This window comes from Mastacembelus armatus, chromosome 7 (genome assembly GCF_900324485.2).
Source record: "Mastacembelus armatus chromosome 7, fMasArm1.2, whole genome shotgun sequence".
NCBI classification, from domain to species: Eukaryota; Metazoa; Chordata; class Actinopteri; order Synbranchiformes; family Mastacembelidae; genus Mastacembelus; species Mastacembelus armatus.
This window is the reverse complement of record NC_046639.1, coordinates 18,065,703-18,078,623: the sequence shown is the minus strand read 5'-3', so window position 1 is coordinate 18,078,623 and position 12,921 is coordinate 18,065,703. Positions and strand designations below refer to the sequence as shown.

At 45.1% G+C, this 12,921-nt stretch overlaps 1 protein-coding gene across 4 annotated transcripts in view; it reads right to left on the bottom strand.

Annotated features, from left to right (window-relative positions):
• Positions 1-12,053, bottom strand: part of sulf2b (sulfatase 2b) — a 52,685-nt gene extending 40,632 nt beyond the window's left edge. For 2 of the 4 annotated variants that reach the window (XM_026331768.2, XM_026331771.2), the window contains exon 1: positions 11,682-12,053. The gene's annotated coding sequence lies outside the window, so the exon portion shown is untranslated. Of the gene's footprint in view, positions 1-3,048; positions 3,083-11,681 lie in introns of those variants that run through there. The other 2 variants (XM_026331769.2, XM_026331773.2) reach the window with 2 other exon arrangements.
• Between the last annotated feature and the right edge of the window lie 868 nt (positions 12,054-12,921).

The window sequence follows — 12,921 nt, the reverse complement described above, 5'->3', positions numbered from 1 at the left end:
GAGACAATGCTCTGAACTGATTTTAATTTCAGCAGCACATGAACAACACGAAACTGATACTTAAATTTGGGCCAAAGCTGAAACCACAAAGACTAAACAAACCACACGTAAAACTTGTTTTGAACTTTTCACTGTTTTTTTTTTTATAAACCTTTTTAAAAACCACACAGACTGTGTCTATTAAACCATCTACATCTGAAAATTGTAAAAACAATGTGCACCCAAATGAGTGTCTGGTGGATTTTAGCAGAGACGTCTGTCCACAGTAAAACACTGCAGCAGCGTGAAAACAGCTAAATCGCTTTTTCTTCCTTAGAGCCGGGAAAAACAACAAAACTGCAGCTCAGCTAACCAGATCAGCACAAACACAGAATATAAAATCATTAATTTCATCACCAGGACGTCGTCCGACAAACTCAGCCTAGTTCATCATTGTGTAAAAGCTCTGTTTAAACCGTGTGCATGGATGTCCTCTGCAGCACTGCTCAGGATCCAGTGGAGCTGTGCTGACCCTGCAGATCCTGCAGGAACACCAGCTGTCAAACCTGTCAAACATAGACAGCAACCAGCAGCTTCTACGTTTTATACGCAGTGACATCTGTGGCTAAAGGCCAGAAACGGGGAAACGCTCTGGCTGAGGAGAAGTGTGTTAGACTGTAGAGACTACAAGTAACAGGGCAACAACATCTATTTCCTTCCCGGGAGTAGTCACGACAATAACAGCTAGGAGGAAAAAAAAAGAAAAAAGGTCAAAGGTTTAACATCTAAATAAAAAATGTGACATTCTGTGTTTACACTGACTTGCACCGACCACACTGAAATCAATCACAGTAGCTCAGTTAATCAATAAAGCGCTCAATCATCGGGCTGCTCGTAGGATGGAAACTGGAAAAGAAGTCGTAACGCCTGCTGAATTTTCTGTCTCATCTCTTCCACCTCGCTCCGTCTCCGTGATCAGAACCACATGTGGGAAAACACACTCACACTCGCAGGAATGTGGAGGAGTGCAGGTCATCTGGAGCTGAACCCGGATCATCTGCGGGGAAACAAATGATGTTTTCTGTCCACGCTGCCGAGTTCACACTCGCACACAAACTTGCTTCATCATCCTTCACCTTCGCTCGCCTTCCTCTGTTCACGCTCGTGTCTTAACAGCAACTAAACTCTGGCTGGGTCATTTTCAGAGGCTGTTCAGCTCATTTGCAAAACACACATTAGGAAGAAAGAACTCCTAACTATATTTTGTTTAATTCAGTCCACAGCAGCAATGTGCCAGGTTACATTTGTGGGCCAGTTTATCTGCAGATTTCAAGACATTGTGGTGCCAAAATTCAGCCCCAGTCTAAGGAACCAATAATTACTTTTTACTGCAGATAGCGATCTGATAGCACCCACTTTATGTTGCAGACTAATAACTGTGAGCATTAGAGAGCTCTGCTGCCCCAACATGCCTCAGTCTGATGCTTTGGCTCTAATAAATGCAGCTGCCTACACGGGTCATTTAGTGGAGTCTCAGACCAAAAAACAGTCCTGCATTAAAAACAGTGCAGGTGGCTGCGCTGGCTGGAACGCGGTATTTAAGACAGCACTGCACCACGTGATGCTCAGCATGTCCACCGCCCCATGCTGCGTCAACAGACTAAAGACTTCATCTGTGAATTCTGCATAACTGCCAGAATCTGTCTATGCCTGTTTTTATATTTACTGGTGGGGCTGGAGTCAGTTGGAGGAGTATTTGAAGCGCAGACAGTAAAGCAGGGCCATCACATGACTTTGTTGAACGAAACAGGTCCAGAACCTGAAAATCCGTGTTAGCTGATTTCTATTTAAGAGTGTTGTTTGTTTCAGTTTTGCACAGACATGGTGATGTAGGATTTCTGAGGCCCCTGTGTCTGACCTATGACCTATGAGTAGAAAACTGAAGTCCCCGTTTTTACACGGACTCTAAAAGCTTTTGTTTCACCAGCCAGCACCAAACTAACCAAACTATGTCAACCACAAATCCAAAATGGGGTCAATGACTGCACAGCACTGCAGACAGACACAGCGAGAGAGAGCTGCTGCTACAATCAACAGGAGAATGGACTGATGGCAGGTGACTGTACAAAAGGTTGTTGCACACTGCCTTAACCTTTACACATGTACAATATGAACCTAACCTAGCTGACATGCAGATGTCTACCTCAGTCCATCCTGAAAAAAAAAAAGATCCAGCTCCAGGTGGAACATATATTAGTCTGACTCACTTGATATTTTACAGGTTTTGGGGTCCAAAATCCTGATTAGATGGTTGCTAACACTGTGCACATTTGTTTATCCTCAGTGCTGGCTTATGGACCGAAGAACGAACGTCCTCACATGCACCGCTTTATTCTTCATGTTGCATGCTTGGAGGCGATGACTTCATATGCGTGAGCGCGTTGTACGTTGATGAGTTGAACCAAAGGTTCAAATGTATCAGGCTGCAAATGTGTTTGTGTGTTTTCATTGTCCGGGTCCAACCTGCATCATTAAGCAGGAATGTGAGAATGTGAGGCTCATGTTACTGGGTCACAACAAGGGAACAGTGTGTGCATCTGCAACAGACACACTGCAGTCCTCCTGCAAGCCAACCACACCTCCAACCAAAATCACAACTTCATGGCCTCATTATCTTGAGATAAAGAAAAAAAAAACTCTTGTGATTACAACTCGCTATCTTAGTTTCTTAAGATTACACATAAGGCTGTGTCTTATCTCCCATTATTCCAAGATAAAGTCATGGATTTAATGGGACGACATTGCAAACTGAGATCAACAGATTTGATGTTTAGTATACTACTAGTATGGTTTTATGGCCAGTTTAGTCAGAAGATAAGTGGCTTATGTAGGTTACAGAAATAAAAGCATGCTTTTTTTTTATCTTGAGGAAATGAGATAATTTAGTTTTAAGTGCAGCATAGTGAGTGAAATAACTAAGTAAGACTTGGCAGCACAAACACATGATAAACCTATAAAACAGAGTTAACACGCAGCTGTACCCCAACTGATGAAAAAGAGGAGATTGACCTGCAGTGTGTGGTGTGTCCTGATGTGTTCAGTCCTGCAGAGACAGAGACATACAGGCGGTTAATGGAGGTCCATGGGCTCTGTGATGGTGTTTCAGTTTGTTCTCAGCTCTGACTGACATCCACCCAGACTCAGGGAGGACAGGAGAACATCTGGCATCCTCTCCTTTCCAACATCCACTCACACGTCACTCACCCCGAGGCCACATCTCAAGCTACAGTGTGTTGTTAGTCTGCAGTCCAGTCATTCATTGGCTGCATTTCTTTACGCGATGAAACAGCTACCTGTAACACAAACATGAGCTAATGATCTGTAACTAAAACTCTGGTTGATTCTACTATTTAGCCTGTGAGTGCGACTGTGTTTTGTGATATCCATTTGGGCTGACATCCAGCTTGGATACATCTCCAAATGTCTGCCATCTTAATGGACACTTTAGAAACGTGGAAGCTACTGGAAATACAACACCCGACTACTGGTAAACACTCAATGTGTAGGTATCAGAGTGAAACAGTGGGATACAGTGCCGCCGCTCAGCCTTGCTGGCAATTTCTCCCAGTGGCCATTAATGATAAAAAGTTTGCTATTGCTGAAATTCAGTCAGAAATTATTTGGGTGCACTGACGACTTATGACAAAGATCATCAGCAAGATGAAAAAAAAAAAGTCTGCTCTGTGTTACGATAATTCCAGCAGAGTGAGACGTCTTCTCTGTCTCGTCTCGTCTCGTCCGTTTCAGGAGTCACGCTCTCCAATTAAACCTTCACTGTATTGGATCAATATTAAACTACCTTTAATATTTGAATCAAGTAGCTGACAAAAGATAAGGTGCATCAAACTACTTAGTGTCCACTTTCTTTATTTAATGAGATTCAAAGAAAAGGCCTGGACAGCTGTATTTTTTCTTTTTTCATTTGGAACCAATCGTGCTTTAAGGAGAAAACCTGCATCATCTCCTGCCTAAAAGCATCTCCGTCCACAACTTCAGCTTCGGATCATGTGAAGGTGAGACTGAACTGTGAGTTTGGATGAATAAATGACAGAACACAATGAAACTACAGCAACTTTAGCTTCAAGACAGAATTTCCGGCTTCTAACACCTTACAGGCGAACTCTGTGACCCCATGTCACTGCCACACGCTGCACTGAAATAAAAACACTACTGCTCACTCACAAGATACTGTAGAACACGCGGGCCCAGCCCCAGCCATTCCTCTCACGTCCACCTCAAATCCCTCGAGTGAGAAGGAGCGAGGAGATGAGGAGGCAGAAGAGGAGGAGGAGTAGGAGGAGGTGACTGAAGGCACATTTACCATCTGTAATCAAAAGAACTCCATGTTGGACTGTCGCCTCCCCCCTCCTCTTATTCTCTCAATCGTCTTTTTCTCCCTCTCTTCAATTTCCTTCCTTCTGTCACAAGGCATGACCGGCATACTGATGGCGGGATTACACACATACACACATACACACACACACACACACACACACACAAACACACACACAGAATCCAGTGAGAGAAGTAATGACTTTCTGCCTTCTCTCTCAATTCGCTCCAAGCTGCCAATTCCCACTGGGTCGCTGTGTTTGTGTGTGTGTGTGTGTGAGAAACAGAAAGAGCAAGAGACACGAGGGAGGTAATGCAACATCTCCAATTAGCTGGGCCGGTGGTCTGTTGTGTGCTGGCTGGATAATAAGACCACACAGTAAAGGTCTCCAGCAGGTCCACTGAATCTGAACCTGACCCCTAGACTTCACTTCAGACTGGTGCAGTTTAATTTGACTGATGATGAATTTTTCCCCAAACATCTTTCTTAGACGTTACACATTAAATCCTACACGCCACCAGTTATTGACCACTGCAATCTGTAACTGCAGTATCCAAGGAGTGAGGTGGATATGTAGGAACGTGTGGAAATATGTAGGCAGGTGTAGACACGTGTGGACAGGTGTGGACAGGTGTAGACAGGTGTAGACAGGTGCGGACAGGTGTAGACAGGTGCAGGCAGGTGCAAGCAGGTGTAGACAGGTGCAGGCAGGTGTAGGCAGGTGCAGGTGCAGACAGGTGTAGGCAGGTGCAGACAGGTGTGGACAGGTATAGGCAGGTGCAGGCATGTAAAGACAGGTGTAGGCAGGTGCAGGAATGTAAAGACAGGTGTAGGCAGGTGCAGGCATGTAAAGACAGGTGTAGGCAGGTGTAAACTGGTGTAGGCGGGTGCAGACAGGTGTGGACAGGTGCAGGCAGGTATAGACAGATGTAGACAGGTGCAGGCAGGTGTAGGTAGGTGCAGACAGATGTAGACAGGTGTGGACAGGTATAGACAGATGTAGACAGGTGCAGGCAGGTGTAGGTAGGTGCAGATAGGTGTAGACAGGTGTGGACAGGTGTAGACAGGTGTGTGTTGTTGTGTGTTTATAAAACTGCTCCAGTTCTCAATTCATCTTCTTCCTAAGCCATTTCTCATTCAGGCTTCAGTGAAAAGCTTCTCCACGAGCCTTTTCTTCTCCCCATCCTCACCTCCACCGTTCTCACCTTGACTCCTTTATCCTCATTTCCTTTTCTATTCTCAATATTCCCTGTTTCCTCTCCTCATTTGTTCTCTCCTAGTCTCCTTTTTCCTCCTCTCCTTTGTTTCTTGTCTGTTTTCTCTCCTCAACTCCTCTACTTATGTCTTTGTTTCCTTTCCTTGTGTCCTCTCATGGTCTCTTATCCACTCCTTCTGTCCTCTCCTTTATCTCCTCCTCACTTCCTCTCCTCCACCCCTTTTCTAACTTCTCCTTGTCTCCTCATCCTCACTGTTGAAGGTACAGCAGTGGGAGTAGGTGGAGCATTTTTGGGAGAATGTCAGTCTGAACCAGCAGCAGGTTCCCCACGGGACATGGGAATCATCTGTGACCTTCACTTCACTTCCTGCTGCTGTCGGTCTGAAGCAGTCTGCTTGCACACTGCCCAGCATGTCACAGCTAATGGAGCCCTGCGGACACAGACACCGACCCGATCAGCGCCTGTCCTGGAGACGGCGCCGCACGCTTTAATTTTCTTTCTCACTCTTTGTGTGCATTTCCGTCCGGTGGGGCATCAGGAGGTCACGTCTGACTGCTGCTGCTTCAATCAGCTTCTGCTTTTGATCTCACCATCTGCAGCAACATAAATGACTAAAACCTGCAAAGGTTATGAGCTCCACACTGTATAACCGGTTTCCACTCACACACACTGATTATTTTTTAGTCTCAGCATCTGTGAAAGGGAAAATCAAATATCCCACACTGTGCAAAGCAGGAGAAATTCCACAAGAACACAAGGTGTTTCAATTTCTCATCAAAACTTTCATCAAAAAGTTTCTTTTTCTTGTTTAAACTACGAACGCAGTAAAAAAAAAAGGGGGTGGGGGGTAAACAGGAGGAGATGTTCTGATGTTGTCACATCACACTGTTTTGTTCGGTACGTCATTATCATGACACAGACCTTCATTGTCACAAAGTGCGAACACACAGCTATGTCATTAAAGGTGAGGATTATTAATCCTCCACAGTTGAGATGGAGCTCACACGTCAACAACGCACTGCACCACTGTCTACAACAACTGGAACATCTGGCAGAGCCTACAAATCCCATGACAAGTCTCATATGTGCCTAAAAAACATGAACGCCACCCAGCTACATGCATGGAGTACAGATAACAGCTGGCAGTACCTGGCTCTGCAGACTGAAGGATCTGAATCTTTACATATCTGACACTACATGATTTGATCTGCTGAATGTGAACATAAATTGACCCAGACAATAAACACTAAATGTTTTTTTTTGCTTGCAAAGGTACGCTGTAACCTCGACACAGACTCTGTGTATGAAACTACCCAACACAACATTTCACTCTGACCCCCATCCACCACATTTTAGTCCATATACGTCGCCCCTTTTCCTTCTTTACTTACTGTGGCCAGAGGATGTCCCCTTTTTTACAACAAGCACCTACTACTGCCTGTACAACAGAGCCATGTGGGCTGCTAGTTTAACCCACCACTTCCTGTTTTTGTGCACCAGCTCCAAAATAATGTCTCCAAAATAAAAGCTGCTCCTGTTCTTCTGATTCCACCATCGCCCTCGTCTCTGCTGAAACCTAACTTTACTTTTTAGAATCAAAAAGTCCAAATGAGCAGCAGTGAAACTGAACCAGGGTCACAGAGACACAAACATTGTCCAGATGGAAGGTTGGTTATTTTTGTCAGATTACAAAGAAAATGAGGCCTGTGGTAGAAACTTTGGTTTGGAAAAAACTTTGGAGCCACAGGTCTGAACCTGTTCTGGATCAGGGTTGTTCACGATGGCGTTAACACTGAGCTGCTGCTGGCGATAGTTCATTTTGATACTTAATCTGAAAAGACAATGTCACAGTTTTTTCTCTGGATAAAAGAGGAAGAAATATTGTGACAGACATGTTCGAGCAGAATTAGAAACAGTTGATAGTCTGTACATATCTACCCACACAGAAATATGTGCTAAGACTCTCTTTAATAAGTAATAAGCAATAAGTAAGTGGATGTACTGTGTACGTGTGACAGTGAAATAAGTGCAGTTAGTTTGGCTCCAGTGCTGCTGCACACTGTCACTGTTTAAATCTGCTCTATAAAGAATTTAGATTCATTAAAGTCAGAACCGCTCCCTCTCATTCTCCTTCCCTCTGCCTCCCTCCATCCTCCTCTCCGAGTCTCTCTGAAGGTCAGCTGCTCCGAAGTGGCGGTCTGTAACGATTACCAATTTCATCAATTCTGCCACAGTGTGGGAGCACGGTGGGAGAGGGTGGGAGGGCAGGGCTTTATCGTAGAACAGCACAAGGAGAGTGAACGCCAATCAGGACTGCTCCCAGATAAACAGAAAAACCGCTAGGTGACCTTCTGTCTAACGAAAACTGGGAGAAGGACAATTAAAGCGCAGGAGATTTATGAGGTAATTTATGCAGCACTGGTGTAAAATCACAAACAATCCTGGAGACAACACTGCAGAAACATGTGCAGTCCACAGTGCTGCTTGCGCCACCTGCAGGCTGCACGGGGCATTACGACCACCTACCTCTAGTGGCAATAGGAAGTATTACACAAGTAAAGCTGCTGACACACTTGACTTTTACCAACGTATAAACAACAGCTGGCACTGCTCACATACTTTCTCTTGATCTGAAGGATTAAAGAGAAGATTCATTAGGGGGCAGAGTACGATCGCTGTCAGAACTATCGAGTATGTCACATTATCGTTGATGTATCTAAATGTGCTAAACTGCATCTTTCAGACATGCAGTGTTAACTTCTTAATGCAACCAAAAAACACCAGATATGTGAGGGAGTCATGATGTAAACATGAACACGTAGCCACCCACAGAAAGCATTAAAACACAACAGGATGGAAGGGTCCAGCACAGGACTGTCCCGTCCTGTCAGCTCATGTCCCATCCACTAATAAGGAGGGGGTGAAGTTTATGACCTGTACTGCAACCAGCCACCAAGGGGCGATTGTCATGTCGGCCATTTTTGTTTACAGTCTGGTATTAAATGATTATTAAATGAGGCTGTGACAAACATTTTCTCCACAGCAGCTGCACTCTGACCTGACAACCTGTAAACTGTAGTCAGTTTTGTTGTATACTGTACATGGAGCCCAACACACACACACACACACACACACACACACACACACACACACACACACACACACACGCCTCACATGCTTCACACCACTACACACTGTAACAAATTCAAAGGTCATTAAGCTGCGTTGCCATGGTTTTGACCTCGGGCCGAGTTGTATCAGCTGACACTTGATGATTACATCACTGGGTGTTCAGGGTTCAGTGTTTTGCGACACACAGCTCAGGACTCAGGACCTGGGGGGATCTGAACCAAAGTGGCCTCAGCTTCCAGTTACATTCATTCACAATTAGGTCTCAGTTACAGTTTTATTCAGACAATATTATATAATATTGCCTATGGCATTAAATCTAAGTGTTATTTACTATTATATTTATTATTATTATTGTTATGTATAAACTGCACTTCATGGTTGTAGTTGACTGAGGACTAACTAATTATTAACCATCTAAAAGAGTCAAGGCAACCAGACTTCTTGTTGTTGAGTCAGCTTCAGATAACTTCACAGAGAATCTTCACAGACCAATGATTATTAATAATATGGATTAATCCAAGTTGAGTCCTTTGGCTGCTGAAGGTACCACACTTTGTGGACCACCTGAGTTCATGCAGATTTAATCTCTCTGTTGCTGCAGCCTTTACACCAACTTACAGGTTTTGGTTCAGACTTGTTCTGTGTTCATCATCTATCAGGACTCATATGTAGAACCACTATAACCTTATTGAGCGCTGCGCAACATAAAAAATGAATCTGTGCGGGGGGAGAAATGAAAAGGCGAGGTCATCTGGGCTGCGTCCGGGCTGAGGACGTTTCTGATGAAACACGAAGTGACAGTGTGACAACACTGGAAGTACAGTCAGAAGCGCAGAGGGAACAAAAGGTCGAGAGGTCAAAGGACAAAGAGCTTTAGGCAACAGTGTCATCACCGCACAGAGACCCAGGCTGTGTCGCGTGACGGCAGACTGTCCTGAGGCTGCTCTGCTTTCTGTTCTTTGTTGATCCAACTGAGGACAGAAGGAGCAGGCACATTCTTCAGGCCTGCAGCAGTTCTCTGAACAGCGGAGGGGAAACCCCCATCAGCATTTTCCACTCACTGTTAATCCCGTGCCCTCCTCCGCTGCTTGGAGCTGCCGCACCAACACACCAGTCGGACCACACACACACGCGTCAACAGGTAACTGTCACTGAACAAAGCATCAATAATTACCGTGGTGCACTTATTACAGAAAGATGACGCAGAGAAGCTGAGGATGCTGGGAAGTGATTTCAGAAGTTTTCAGGGATCTTGTATGAGAACTGGTTTCCAGTTTGGAACCAGCAGAGCTGTAGCTGCATGATATTGGAAAAACCTGTTCTTCACTCATTTTTACATACGTGCTTTGGGACCACACGAAGAACGGATCCGAGAACTACAAACCATACAAGCCTTTTTTCTGTTTGCATTCACACCGCCCAATAGGAAAGTTTGAAGTAACGTAAGTCATCTGATGGTTGCTGCAGCGATGTCACTTCTGCACGACCTTCAAGAACAACACTGGAAAAAATGTTCACGTTCTGTTTTGATCCTTCTGGATCTATCTGAAAATTCTCATGCAAGTAGAAAATCCAGACTCCCACGTCTGTCAAATTGTGTTTTTTCTGTATTCTGACAAAAACGTCACTTATGGTTGCTATTGTATTGGAAAAGCACCTACTCTGGAGTAGGAGCTAAAAAACGTTTGCTGCATTCTTCACTGCGTCAAGTGAAAGACGAAAGAGTGAACAAGAAACAACCAGTGAAGTGGCTGATGTCGCCCCCCATGGACTGAGCTGATCACCTGCACTGGTCTGTAGTAGCGCATGTTGACCAGGGAGGCGCCTTGGGCCTGAGTTGTCACGTGTGTCTCTGTACCGTGCATGTGTTACGTCTGTTACAGGCTGAAATCTGCACGGCCATGTGACTATGACAGATGAGCACATTGCAGTGACGATGTTCGCACACTCACAGATCGGATAGGAATCAGATCTTGGACCACATATGCAAGTGGTCCAGATCTGATCCGAGAACATCTGGTTTGGTTTGTTCATACTGTGGAAATATTGGATTTGGAAACTTCAGCTGTGACGTGGATGACACAGGGTCTTTTCCACTGCACCTCGGGGGTTGTCTTTAGGGACTAGAACTAGACGACCATGGGTATCTGAGCTAAACTTTCTGGCGATCATGATGCATCAGTGACTGAACCATTCCTTAAGTCTAACTGGTTAAAAATCTCACACATAGTTTAACATATTCACTCATCCTTGTACACAAAACACTTTCATGCCCACAGCAGGAAAACCCCTTTTGATCCAAAGACAGTACTGACACCTCCCTCCAGACCAACCGTGGGCCTCGACTTTCATTCGCCTCACAAGTTGGTTTCTTTCCAGTCAGCTTTACAGCCTCAGTCTTGTTTTCATGGTTTCTATTTGTCTATTTTCTTTTTATGGCCTGTTTGGTATCTTTATATTCCCAGTGAAGCCCTTTGTTACTCAGGAAAAGTGGAAAATAAAAAATTATTATTATAATAAAACAGAGCTGGGTGGAACAGCTCCCCTCCCTCCCTCCCTCCCTTCCTTCCTTTCTTCCCTTCCTTCCTCCATTCATCACTCCTTCTTTTACTTTATTTCTGTCCTCCCTCCTGGCTGAGCTCAGTTCTGCCCAGCTGAAACACACACACACACACACACACACACACACACACACACACACACACACACGTGTTCTGCGAGCATGAAGCAACAAACCCACATTCATTTGAAGCAGCACATTAAAACACAAAAACTAGTGTGACAAGTACAACATGGCCTGAAAACCCATGCGGGGAGTAAAGCAGCGCACGCAGCAATGAAGCTGCTGGGAATCACAGCTCCGGCCACAGAAAGTGACACAGGGAAGTAGAGCAGAACTCAGCACAGCAGCACAGAAACTGACCAAACTAAAGCAGAACAGAGTAGAAAGAGTCGTGTACCTCCTGCTCCTCCCTCAGGACCTCCTCGATGTCAGCAGGTGTTCTCCTCTCTGGAAGGAGGAGGAAGAGGAAGAGGAGGATGAAGGCTCAGCTCACACACTCATCCCCTCCATAAAACTCTTGCTGTTGCTCCTTTTACGCAAATCCACAAAACTTGAGCTCACTCTGGCATGTCTTCCTGGGAGTGTGTGTGTGTGTGTGTGTGTGGTGAGAAGGACGAAGGGGAGGAAGTCTCACTCGGTCTCTTTTTTGTGCTCTGTTACAGCGCTGACTTTCTTACACCCCTCCCTGCCTGCCTCTGCCTCTGTCTAACGGCGTCCCAGAGTTCCTCGGTAAAGCCATCTGTTGCAACACGTCTGCCTGCCTGCCTCTCCACTTTCACTCTCCTCCCTCCCTTTCTACTCAGGCTGACAAGGCAGCCGGAGAGGGGGGGGGGGGGGGGGGGGCTGTGAGCCAATGAGGAGACTCAGAAATCCCTCTCCCTGACTGGAACAGGAGGAGCCAGCAGCACAGAGGATAAAATGAAATAAATACAAGAGGGAGAGAGAAACACAAATGTCCACACACACAGACACACACAGGGAGTGGCCAGAAGTATGTGGACAGTCCAGTCCTGTCTCATCGACAGCATGGGAGACCTGAAAGTCTGAATAGAACAGAACCAACCAGTTTGATCTTATCCTGGAAAAAACAGAAAACTTGGAAAGCTTGGTACTCGATCTGACTTGTTCATAGAAGTTCCATAATCTGACACATACACTTAGCTCTGCAGTCACTCAGTACAGGACTTAACCAGGCGGCCTGGGAAAAATCTGCTCTGGAGCTGTTATTACTCAAATTCAGAAGTGAAAACAGTCAGTGAGCTCCCACCTACTGTTGATGTAAAGCTAAAGTTACAGAAAGAAAACAGGTGTTGCTGAGACCATCCGTCCTGATGAGCTGGAATATCCCTGAGCTGAGGGCCGAGAGATTGTTGTCAGTCACAATAAAATCAACTGATAATGATAATAATAATAAAATAATAATAGTAAAAATGACGGAGGCTGGTTTGGTTTGAGAATTCTTTGTTCAAATGTTTAAAATGATCATTGGCATCTTAAATCCTTTTCTCTTTTTTCCACATTCGCTAGAGTGCTGGATTACACTTCAGTTTAATGCCATGTTCCTAATAAACCGGCCATGCAGACTGACCCGGGGTCAGCTGAAACCAGAGCTTCGAGAGCAGAACTTTAATGAGCCT